The sequence below is a fragment of the Melanaphis sacchari genome, unplaced genomic scaffold (assembly GCF_002803265.2).
Source record: "Melanaphis sacchari strain LSU unplaced genomic scaffold, SCAv2.0 Contig50_pilon_pilon, whole genome shotgun sequence".
In the NCBI taxonomy this organism is placed as follows: domain Eukaryota; kingdom Metazoa; phylum Arthropoda; class Insecta; order Hemiptera; family Aphididae; genus Melanaphis; species Melanaphis sacchari.
Genome location: NW_020271344.1, coordinates 3,236,488 through 3,247,979, shown reverse-complemented (window position 1 = coordinate 3,247,979; position 11,492 = coordinate 3,236,488).

Below are 11,492 nucleotides of genomic sequence, written 5' to 3'. Positions count from 1 at the left end.
CTTACTTACAGAATGAATTGATTTTATTATGTATAGTATTTCTTTTATTTTTTTTTGTATTATATACATGATAACTGATAAGTAAATGGTTGAAAAAAGCCTAAGTTTTCAACTTTGAGGGTGGTTTTTGAAGTAAAATAGATATAATTTGTGCTTTGAAGTAGTCAAAATTAAAAATTCCCTATGTTTTTCAAAATAATCGTGAAAAACTGTAATAACGAGAAAATATAAGATAGAATAAAAAAATATAAAACTAAAAAAAATAGGAAAAAAAGTAGTGGTTGGACAAACACAAGGGACACAAGCCTTGTATGTAAGTCCGGTATTAGAAATATATTTGGAGTTGCGAATAAAAATATTCCCAGACTGATACAAAAGACACAAGTCTTGGATGTAAATCCGGTGTTAATAATTATTGAATATACTTGTTCTCATGTTATTACCTTCCTCCTTTTCTTCGGAGGGTTCTTGAGGTCTTGTATTTGAGAATGTAATCAAGCACACCGTTTTAAATAAAATAAAAGATTTAAATAAGAAAAACAACTCTGATTTAACTTATAAAAAAGAAGTCCAGCTGTTGCTCGCAGAATCTTGTGTGTATGGCGTGTGGTGGTTTTTGGGTAGAGCTCTTGCTCGCTTGTCTGGTGCGCCTGCACTGATAGCTAGTCGGTGCTCACGCACTCGATAGCTTGGCTGGTGCTCATGCACTGATGAGAGAAGGCGATCTAGTTAAGCCAGCCAGAGTCACAGGCAGCACCATCAAAGGTCTCCGCGTTTTCTAAAGAAATAGGATTTCTCCTAGGTGACAGAGACCCTCATTGGACCATCCCTTATCTCTGGCGGCACACGAAACTGGGTTACACGCTTTGTAGCATATTGCCACAAATCATGTGTTAATCCCTTTGTGAGCATATAATATAAGTAGTTTCTTTCATCAGTGGTAAAAGGATGTTTATGAGGTTTTAATCTGCGTGCGAACACTTGACCATTAATTTATTCGTTTGAATTTTATGATTATGTAATATACAATGATGTGTGAGCATAATATCATTACAAAACAAACAAATTATCAAAGAAAAATGGGAATTTTTTGCTTAACCAGTTTTTGATAATTAAAAAATGAATAACCGTAGATACTTCAATTGTTTAATGTTTTAACATTTTTTAGTATAAAATAATTTTTAAAATATTTTGACTCTTTCTAAGCAATTTATAGAAATTAACATTTTTTTTTTTAGTTTTTTTATATGTAGATAAAATTTTTTCTATTGTATAGTAAAGTGCTGTGTGGTGCTTGCCTATCTTGTTGTAGTTAATTTGATTAATTATATAATGGTTTAATTGATTATTATTATTCATTAGTTTAAATAGCTATAATAACTTAAAACAATTAAAATATTTTCTAAATAATAATATTATAAAATATAAATGTTATTGTTATAATTTGTAATAGTTAATCTATTTTTATTACTTGTATAGCAGGCATGTCAAATTCAAAGTATCAAGTGGGCCAAATATATTGAACAGATTACTATGTGGGCCGCACGTAAAAATTCAATAAAAACAATAAATATTTCATATAAATTTTTCAATTTTCTTCTTTTCGTTTACGAACACAGCAGATACAACTAAATTAAAAAAGGTTAGCTTATCAGAAGCTAAGACAGTATAATAATGAATACCCAATAAACTATTCTCTAAGAATCTATGATAGTTGTGACATGGCATTAATATTTTATTATTAATTTTTTTATTTTGTCTATTAATATTGGTAGCCGTGAGCCATAAAAAATGAGTTAAAGGCCGGGTGTTTGACATGTCTGTTGTATGATGTTAATCTGTCCTTGGTACAAAATTTTATTTTATTAAACATACACCACTAGATAGCGTTGTAATTATCGTTAATAAAAGAGATAGCAATTATCTTGTGGATACTGGATATGGCATTTTAAAAATTAATTTCATGTGCAATTTTCATTCGTTTTAGATTCCTTGGGAATATAAGTGTATTTTTTTTTGTGTGTGTTATCATTTTTTGTGGTGATATTTTTGAGTTATTGAGTTATTTATAAGCATAGACATTTTTATTTATTTTCCATAAATGTCAAAAAATAAATAAATATGTTTGCTGGGTAAAAATTCTTAAAAATTGAACACCTGATCCCACATAAGTTATTATAATTTCTGTATAAAAATATTAACAATGTATTGATATAATTTTTTTAGATACCTATGTTCTATATTTGAAATTTTTTTCATAGATATTTGAAGTTTAAATTTGGAATGCAATTACCTACATAATTAATTGATGAACAACTGTGCTAATTATTTTGTTTTAATTTAAAAAATTATTTGTGGGGACTTTAAACTCTTACATAATGTGTATATTATGAATTTTGATAAATGCAATGAGATTTTTAATACAAATAGACTAGTCTTCAAGTATTACTTATTTTTATACTATCAACATATTCACACGATTTTACGGTAAAGTCAGTGGCGGACCTAGGATTTTGTTTTGTTTTTTTTTTTTTTTTTTTTTGGGGGGGGGGGAGCCAAACCTGAATTTTTCGTGATTTGTGATTATAAGTTTTACGTCACAGTTATATTCTTACATATCTTATGAGCCAGGGGAGGGACCAGGCCCCTCTGGCCCCCTCTTAAATCCACCTTTGGGTAAGGTGATATTGACTCAAAAGTTAATAATTAAATATTAATACAATAAAAAAATTAATGTTTTCGGCGAAATTGAATCAATTTTTACTACTAATAGTAGTATTTTATTCTAATAGTTAAGTAAATTACTTTTATAGAAATATTAAAAAACGTATCATGAAATTTACTTATTATAGTGGATAGTCATATAGACCGTTATTATGTTTGAATAAAAACATATTAACATATTATGTTTGATTTGATGTCCTTAACTCATCACATAAATATAAATTATATAAAAACAGAATTTCTATGACAAAAAATAAAAAAATGTACATTGTTTTTTTTAAATTTAATAAATCACTTTTATTTAAAAAAAATATCAATAATGTCTTCAACATCAATATTTTATTTTATTTTTTTTACAGCCATAAAACAAGAACACCTCTAATATATGATGAATTACAGCCCACTGCTCACCATAGCTGCGGTCTACCTGAAAATGTTAACTACTGAATTTTATAGATTTAGTTAGCATACAATTCTTGTTGGACATTAAAAATATACAAAACACTGCAACGGTAAAATTCAACTTAGTATATACATGTTAACAATAACTATTTATTAAAAATTAAAATGAGAATTCTTTTATCTTTATATTTATACGCAACATAGGATCCACGATACTTGGTTTTTTAAAAATTATCATTACAGTGGCCTTTTTTTGTACAATTAACCAAACAATTTTTGTAGCGGTTGGTTTTTGGTACTTTAAGTTTGTATATACTTTTTTTTCTGTCATCATTTAGTTGTTGTAATTTGTCACCCAAGGCAGCTGATTATATTTTACCAAGATTTGAATCTATTACCTCTGTAAATTTTGATATATTCATAAAGTAAGTATTCTCTTTTTGTAAAACTGTTTCCTAAAAACAAATGTATGTATCTAATAACTGTCAAATTAAAAATGAGCAAATCAATGAAATATTATTAAATAGGTAGGTACCTGAATATAAATGTTACAAAATAATAAATATGAACATTGAACACCTAGTATCTATATCAAGTCTTATATAATATCGAAATAATTTTTTTTTTGTATCAATATCGATTGCAATAGTAAAATTAATATTTTAGCATATTAATAAAGAATATAGCTATATTCGTTTAATATCTGGACAATTTTAAAATATTAATTACATTTTTGTTGTTGGCAGGTAATTAAAATTTTTTAATATGATCTGATTAATATAATATATTATTTAAGTATTAAATGGTTTTAATAATAATGTCGATCAGTTGGCGTGGACAATAAAAACTCCATTATACCGCCATAAAAATTGAGTTTCATTCAAATGAATTTTAAACTGCACTATTTTTATCATTTTCATTTATAGATATAGAACTATACTTAGATTATTATACATGATGTATCTATGCATACATGTTGAATAGGTGAATTATAAATAATATATTAGAATTTCTCTTCATGCTATTTTTATTCTTTTATATACTGTCTACCTACTTAATATACTAAATGTATTAGATTATAGATTGTCCTTTAATTAAATATATATATTTTTATTTATTTATTAAATTTATACTTTTTTTCATATTTTAAACAAATCAATATTTCTACATCTATTACTAAAGTGTTGATTGTTGTTTCATTGAATTTAAACTTACCACAGTTTTCAGTAAATTTGTTGGTTCTGTCTGGTACTTAGCGTTTTCAGTAAATGTTTATTAACTGGTATTGTTTCAAACAATCTACCTATAAATTGGTAGAATTGTTAACGTCATACAAACATGGACAATTAAAGCTGGGAGTCATGCTTCCTAATAGCTATTCATAGCAAATGACATTGAAATAACTATAATTTATAAATTAATGATAAATCTAAAAATACACTAGAAAATAAATTATGATACATTAGCCTAAGCAATTATTAACGTAACGTTTGAAAAACAATGTGACGTTAAAGCATCGTACAGATGCCAAGCTATATCTGACAATGATTGCACATTGTATTAATATTAATTAAATTAATTTGTTATTATTTTGATACAAGTAAAAAAAAAAAAATATACAAAAAATATACTGTTATATATATTTATTCTTGTCTCCATTGGAATGAAAACTAAAATTGTAATTTTTAATTCATATTGAAGCACATTCGATTTATATTTGGAATTCATGAATATAATGAATTAAATTAAAGTTGGGTCGGGATTAGGGGTTTTATGCGTTATACTAGTGGTTCAAATTGAAAACAGAATATCTCAGTGAAATTAAAAGCTTAAAAGTTATTATTTTATGAATATGGTAAGCGAGTTCAAATAAAATTAAAATAATTCAATATTTTGAATTTGCAAAATGAACGAGGACATCATTAACTGCGGTATTATTACACCCACCGACATTCATTAAAAATTCAGAATATTAGAGTTTCAAATGCTTATAAGTATACCTATAGGTATTAATTTAGTAGTAATATTTGATTTATTTTTCAACTCTTAGTTGTATTATTTATAGTTTTCAATTTTTTTTTTTTATAAATAGTGTTACAAATTTTTTTGCTTTGTCAAAAAGCTTGAAAATATAATACTAGGTTCCTTATTGATAATTAATTTAATATATTATTATCAAAAATCTAAAATAATTTATAATTTTTGTAGAGATATTTCAAGTTCAAATTTAGACAAAATTAAATATATTTAAAGAAAAAAAATAATGAATTATTTTGTTGTAATTTAAAAATAGGATTTGACATTTTTATTTATGTTGAAAATATAAAATCTTAGTAACTAAAAATCAAGTAGAAAAAAAATATTAAAGTTATCAGAAACTTCAATTTCATAATACATAGATAGAGTAGTATTCATTAGTGTGTGATAATTCATATGATTAACTAAACGAATGTTTAAGCATATATATTAATCATATTGTACTTTGGTATGGTAGAAGTTAAAATATTTAAATTAATGCTGTGCATTTATTTAGTAATCTATTATTATTATTTTATTTATAAAATATATTGTTAATTTTTTCTAACTATAAACAGGGTAGTAGCACTATTTAAATAAAAAAAATAAAATTATTTTGAAAAATACGAAATTTCTTTGACATTTAATTTTGTTATTATCACAATGATCACATAAAATATACGTAAGTATATATTATTAAAATTTTTTAATAGTTTCAAATATGTAAAAAATCGTGTTCGAAAGTCGCTTAATTTTATATCTGTTATAAATTTTGGTGCTAGGTAGTGTGTAGGTTTAGAAGGATCGTTCAACTGTTCACGATATTTTTGGAGCGGATACCCGGCTGCGTAGTTACTATACTTAGTGAGGAAATTTGTTTAATATTGTCACATAATATATTACGCTCATAGTTGCCCTGTGTGCAATAATGTGATTTTGACTTCTATGCGATTGTATTTTAGTAATCTCAAGTGTGATATTACAATTATACTTCTATGATATGTTTATGAGACTATATAAAAATATTAGTTGTATAGTTTAAACTGAGCGACGTCGCAAATAGAATTCCATGTGACTGTCATTTGTAATATTACAAAGAAATTGTTGTCATGCAATTACTGGGATAGTTGTACTATGCGATTACTTATAGATGTAACAATATTATAATTTTAAATTGATTCAATGCGAGGTCTCTGAGATATTGTAGAGATATAATGTTCATGGTCTGATACATCTAGCTGATTTTGTTTTGATACATGGCCATTTGGATTTATTTAGCGCATTCAAGTATGAAAACTATTTACAGTTTTTAAAAAAAAGTTGTAAAAATGATAGATTTCCTCTCCAAGATGCATATAACCGCATCATGGAAAATATTGAAATTCAAATTAATAAAATTATATCTCCAATAATATATCCTACATTGAAACGAGAGTCAACATTTAATACTAATTCAAATAATTCATTAACTGAAACTATGTATGAAGAAGTTGTATTAGAAAAATTTTTGGTGAGTTCAAAAAATGCTAAAGATAAATATTTTATGTTGCAAAATAATGATATAGTCGAAGTTACCAAAATAATAAAATATTATAATGGTCAGATTAAAATTGAAGCAACTAAATTTGATTATTCACCCATGTTTGATTATCCATTTACCTCAGATATTACAAAAATATTTTATATCAAAGAAATTATTCCAAAAATTCAACCAGTTTTAATCAACATAAACAGTTTAAAACATAAATGCTTTGTGACACCAATAGGTAATTGTAAATATATAGCTATCGCATTACTACACTCATCATAATATATTTTATATAATTATAACTTAAAAATCAAAAAAAAATTGTCATACCTACATACCTATCAACTAATAGAATCATAGTCTCATTAATTATTTTACCCAAGTTGAAGGTATAAGTTATAACTTAAAATAGTATAATATACTTAAATAATTATAACATATATATTATATATATTATAATTAGGTACATTTAAATGTATTTTTTTTTTATGATCAATTGTATTTGCATTGTATACCTACATAAAAGGTATTGTCTACTTCTATTTTATTATATATATAATAACATGTTCTTATAATATATTACCTATAATACAATTATCCAAATAATTTGTTGTCTATTTTTTTTTTTTATAATAATATAGTTAGCTATAGGTACCTACCTATATTATCAAATATAATTTATTACATACCTACCAATATTAATTTTAATACATAAATATGACAAAATGTTTTAAATTTCAAGAAGGTATCTTATTTATAACTATAGGTACATTTAAATAGGTGCTTGAATTTTTTAATAATTAGTAGGTATATCTAATAAATTATTTACTTATCAAACAAAATGTATTTTATTGTATTATGATATTTATTGTGTTTAATTAGTAAGTAGGTATACTACCACCTATATTATTATAAGTATGTAAATATATTAATATTTGAGTCCAAATTAAATTGTTCATGATTTGTTTTATTTTATTTATTTACATATAGTTAGGTATAATAGTTATGGGACTTATAGGTCCCATTAAAATGGTTATATAAATATATAATATAATATAACATATATAATATACCTAGGTAGTAGGTATAGTACCTACCTAATAATTACCTATATTTTGTAAACAGTAATTAGGTATTAACTTACTTAAAATGCTTTAAAAACTCTGTGTCAGTTTTATTATGTTCAACCATTATTACCTACTCATTGAAGTAAAATTAATATTTTTATGAAAATTTGTAATTAACGATTTTATTTTTAAAATACCTAGGTATTGATTAAGTAGGTAATAAGTATGATTGTATATTAATTATTAATTAGTATGTATACCTAGTTGACAATTAATATGAATAGGTAATATGAAATGAAACAATTTATTCATTTATATTAGGGGGTAATGCTTTTCGCACGTAAATAGTAAAATGTATTTCTATTTTAATGTTTAAGTACTTATTTACACCAAGTATAAACTACAGAAATATTTACAATTATAAATGATAGGTATTAAATACACTAAAATGTTAGCACCGATAAATCGTGTTAAGGTGTCCCAGTAGGTTAGGCGTAGGTTAGAAGTGTCAGGGGTCTAGGTTTCGAATCCGTCCGGATGCAAAAAATAACAAAAACCATCCGCGAACGCGCGCGCCCGACATTGGTTTTTTTTTTCATGAACATCAATTTTGTGAGTTCTATATGAAGTCGATGCGATGAAATTGGGTTGTTCAATGTATCTCAACAAGATGACCTATGGAAGTTAGTGTGACCACACATAGACCATTGTTTTGCGACATCGCATGCAGTAACTTCGCGTGTCTGGACATTAAGCATCACATAAGAGTCTCTGAGACATCTCTAGGCTCTAAATTTGAACATCTCACTGCTTAGTGAGAGGACTATGTAACGTCTCAGAGATTATATTTTGCACACAGGGTGTGCAACGAAATTGTACTTTAATGCGTTGTATATAATACATACATAGTACTAGTCTTTCTATAAATAATTACATTATACGTATGATTTTAATAGGTATACGTAGGTATACGTCTTATTATGTGTCAATTATTTATGTAGTAATAACTGAGCTTTTTTCTTCTATTCAGGGGTCTTAGGAATGAAATTAAGGAACTAATTCGTCCATTTCAGGAAGAGTGGGTTCAATGATCTTTTTTTTATATAGCTATAAATAATAGTAGCTTATATTATGTATCGAGTTCACCTCTGGATATTGATCTCGGGACTGCATCACCTATCATCTTTTTTCTTGTGTAAACTATATATTATGGATGACATTTATTATCGTATAAATCGTATAGTTAAGTCGTTTATTTTATTCGTGTAGTTACAAGAAATGAAAGAAATGTGTTCTACGTTTAAACACTTATTTCTAAATAAGGTCATTTCTCTTCATTTATAATTATATGTGATTTTGCATATTCATTTATTTAGAACGTTTCGTATTGTTTAAGTATATAAACATTTTATACGTTTTACAGACAACATAGTTGTGTTTATTTCCGAAAATTAGTTACACCTGATGTTAAAACAGAATAATAATAGCGGTTATTAAAAATAAAAATAAGCTCTAAAATACTACATTATTGTTGATATTGTATTTATGGGTAACACTAAGTTTTACTGATGGAAGTGAAAAAAATAAATATGCTCTTAATAATAGTTTATTTTATGATCGATAATTTTAATAAAAACCTTTTGAATTGTTGTCATTTTCAGCAAACGTATCAATGAAAATTAAATACTTTTTTATAGAATCAACTATACGTCTATACACAACTATTGTGTAAAGTTTATTCAATGGTATATTACATTTTTGTATTTTCATTTTTATTTTCATTTGGATTAAATTAATTATTGATATACAATTTGTGGCACTTTGAATACAAGCATGTCATTCAAAATTTGTTCATATATTGATGTAGAGCACCTCATTACTTAATTGTGAGTTTTTTCTCGTAATAATGTATACATAGTTATGTGTACTTATCTAAGATCACATTATTATAATTTATAAAACATTTATATTTACGTAATATTATATAGATTATATATGTATCTATAATATTATATATAGACCTATCTTTAAAATTATTTTATTATTTTACTAAAACGATACGTAATTGTAGAGTTTTCATATATTACAACGATTAGAAAAAATAATCTATAATTTTCATAGCACACAACGTATAAAATTATGCTATTCAAAATTATGATATTTAGCATTAATAAAATATTGTATAATGTATCTAATTGATATTTTCAACACGCATAAATAAATCATATAAATATAAAAAAAAAAAATGTAATTGGTAATTTCACAAAATTATATCAAAATATACCTATACAAAAAGAAGTAGTTTTATAAATTGTATTTATATTTTGAGGACTACCTGTATGTGGCTATAAATTGTACAAATGTAAAGTTTAAACTTAAACATAAACAACATAATATGAGTTATTATACATACATGTAAATTTAATGCTTATCCCTTTCTCTTCTACACGTTGTATTTTCAATGGGGTTTTCATTTAAAGCATAATGTTGTTCTACTGTACTATACTTTGTAGACATCAAAGTAAAGTTACACAACATGTTTTAGATACCGTGCAAAAACTAACTGGCACATGACAAGAAATTATTAACAAGGTATTTTCCGGGGAACATTGTGTTTGTCGATGGAACTTTTATTAGACATTCATTTAGTGTTCTGATTAATACAGAGGTATAGGAAGAAAAATGTCTATAATGATATTGATATATCTATAATTGTATTTGGGTTTTAATAAAACTATAAATTCACTATATTGTTTAAAAAAAAAATTGTCAACAATTATTTTATCAATATTGAAGTACAAATAATTTTTAGTAAAAGAAAAAAATTATAAGACGATTGTCTAGCTTAAAACATTATTTAAAAAATGACTTTTTTTTGACATAATATAACATGTTGATTGTTGGTGAATTGTAGGTGTTTATCTAATTAGTAATTATTACCGTAGTTTATAAAACAAAATGATTATTTAATTTGTGTTTTTGCAACGATATTATTGACATCAGAAATAAATTATTTAAATTAGCTATATAGAAATCTAAATTAAATTTAAATACAAATTATGTTATCTACCAATTATTTCTGAAACAAATATTTAAATAAGATAAGGAACTAGCATAATTAAATTAAAAAAAAATCTATCTAAAAGATGTCTAATATTATGAGGTATGCATTTGTTAGGAATTATTATTATTAATCATCATTCAATTTTTGTGATTTATTCATAAAGTTACATATTAAAACTAAATTAATTATTATTTATCTACTTTTATATTTTCATATGATCTTCTGGTTAATTTCACAACAGTCAATTTTTTAAGTCCACCGTGTTTTAATTATTGTGTATTTGTACTAGTGGTTAATGGTCAATACCGTTTTTAAAACTATGAACTATTGACGATGAATGATGATGGTTTCTTACACATTGTTAGTGTCATAAGTTAATAATACTTATCCTCAAATATTTTTTACCACCAGTAAAACAATTCCAAATGAAAGTTAAAATATCTGGGAATAAAGAATTTTCTCTCATAGCGTATAAAATTATATATAGATAAACATGCAAAACGATAAATACAATGTTGTTTATATTTAGATAATGTAAAACGATAAGGCTGCGACAAAATGTTGTCTGATTAACTAAATATAATTCACGATGAAAAATAAAAAATATTAATTTATATTAAATTTTACAAACGTTACTTTTTTGGTTAATCTGAATTAATTTTTTTTTAAATTTTTAAAATTGGAAGTTATT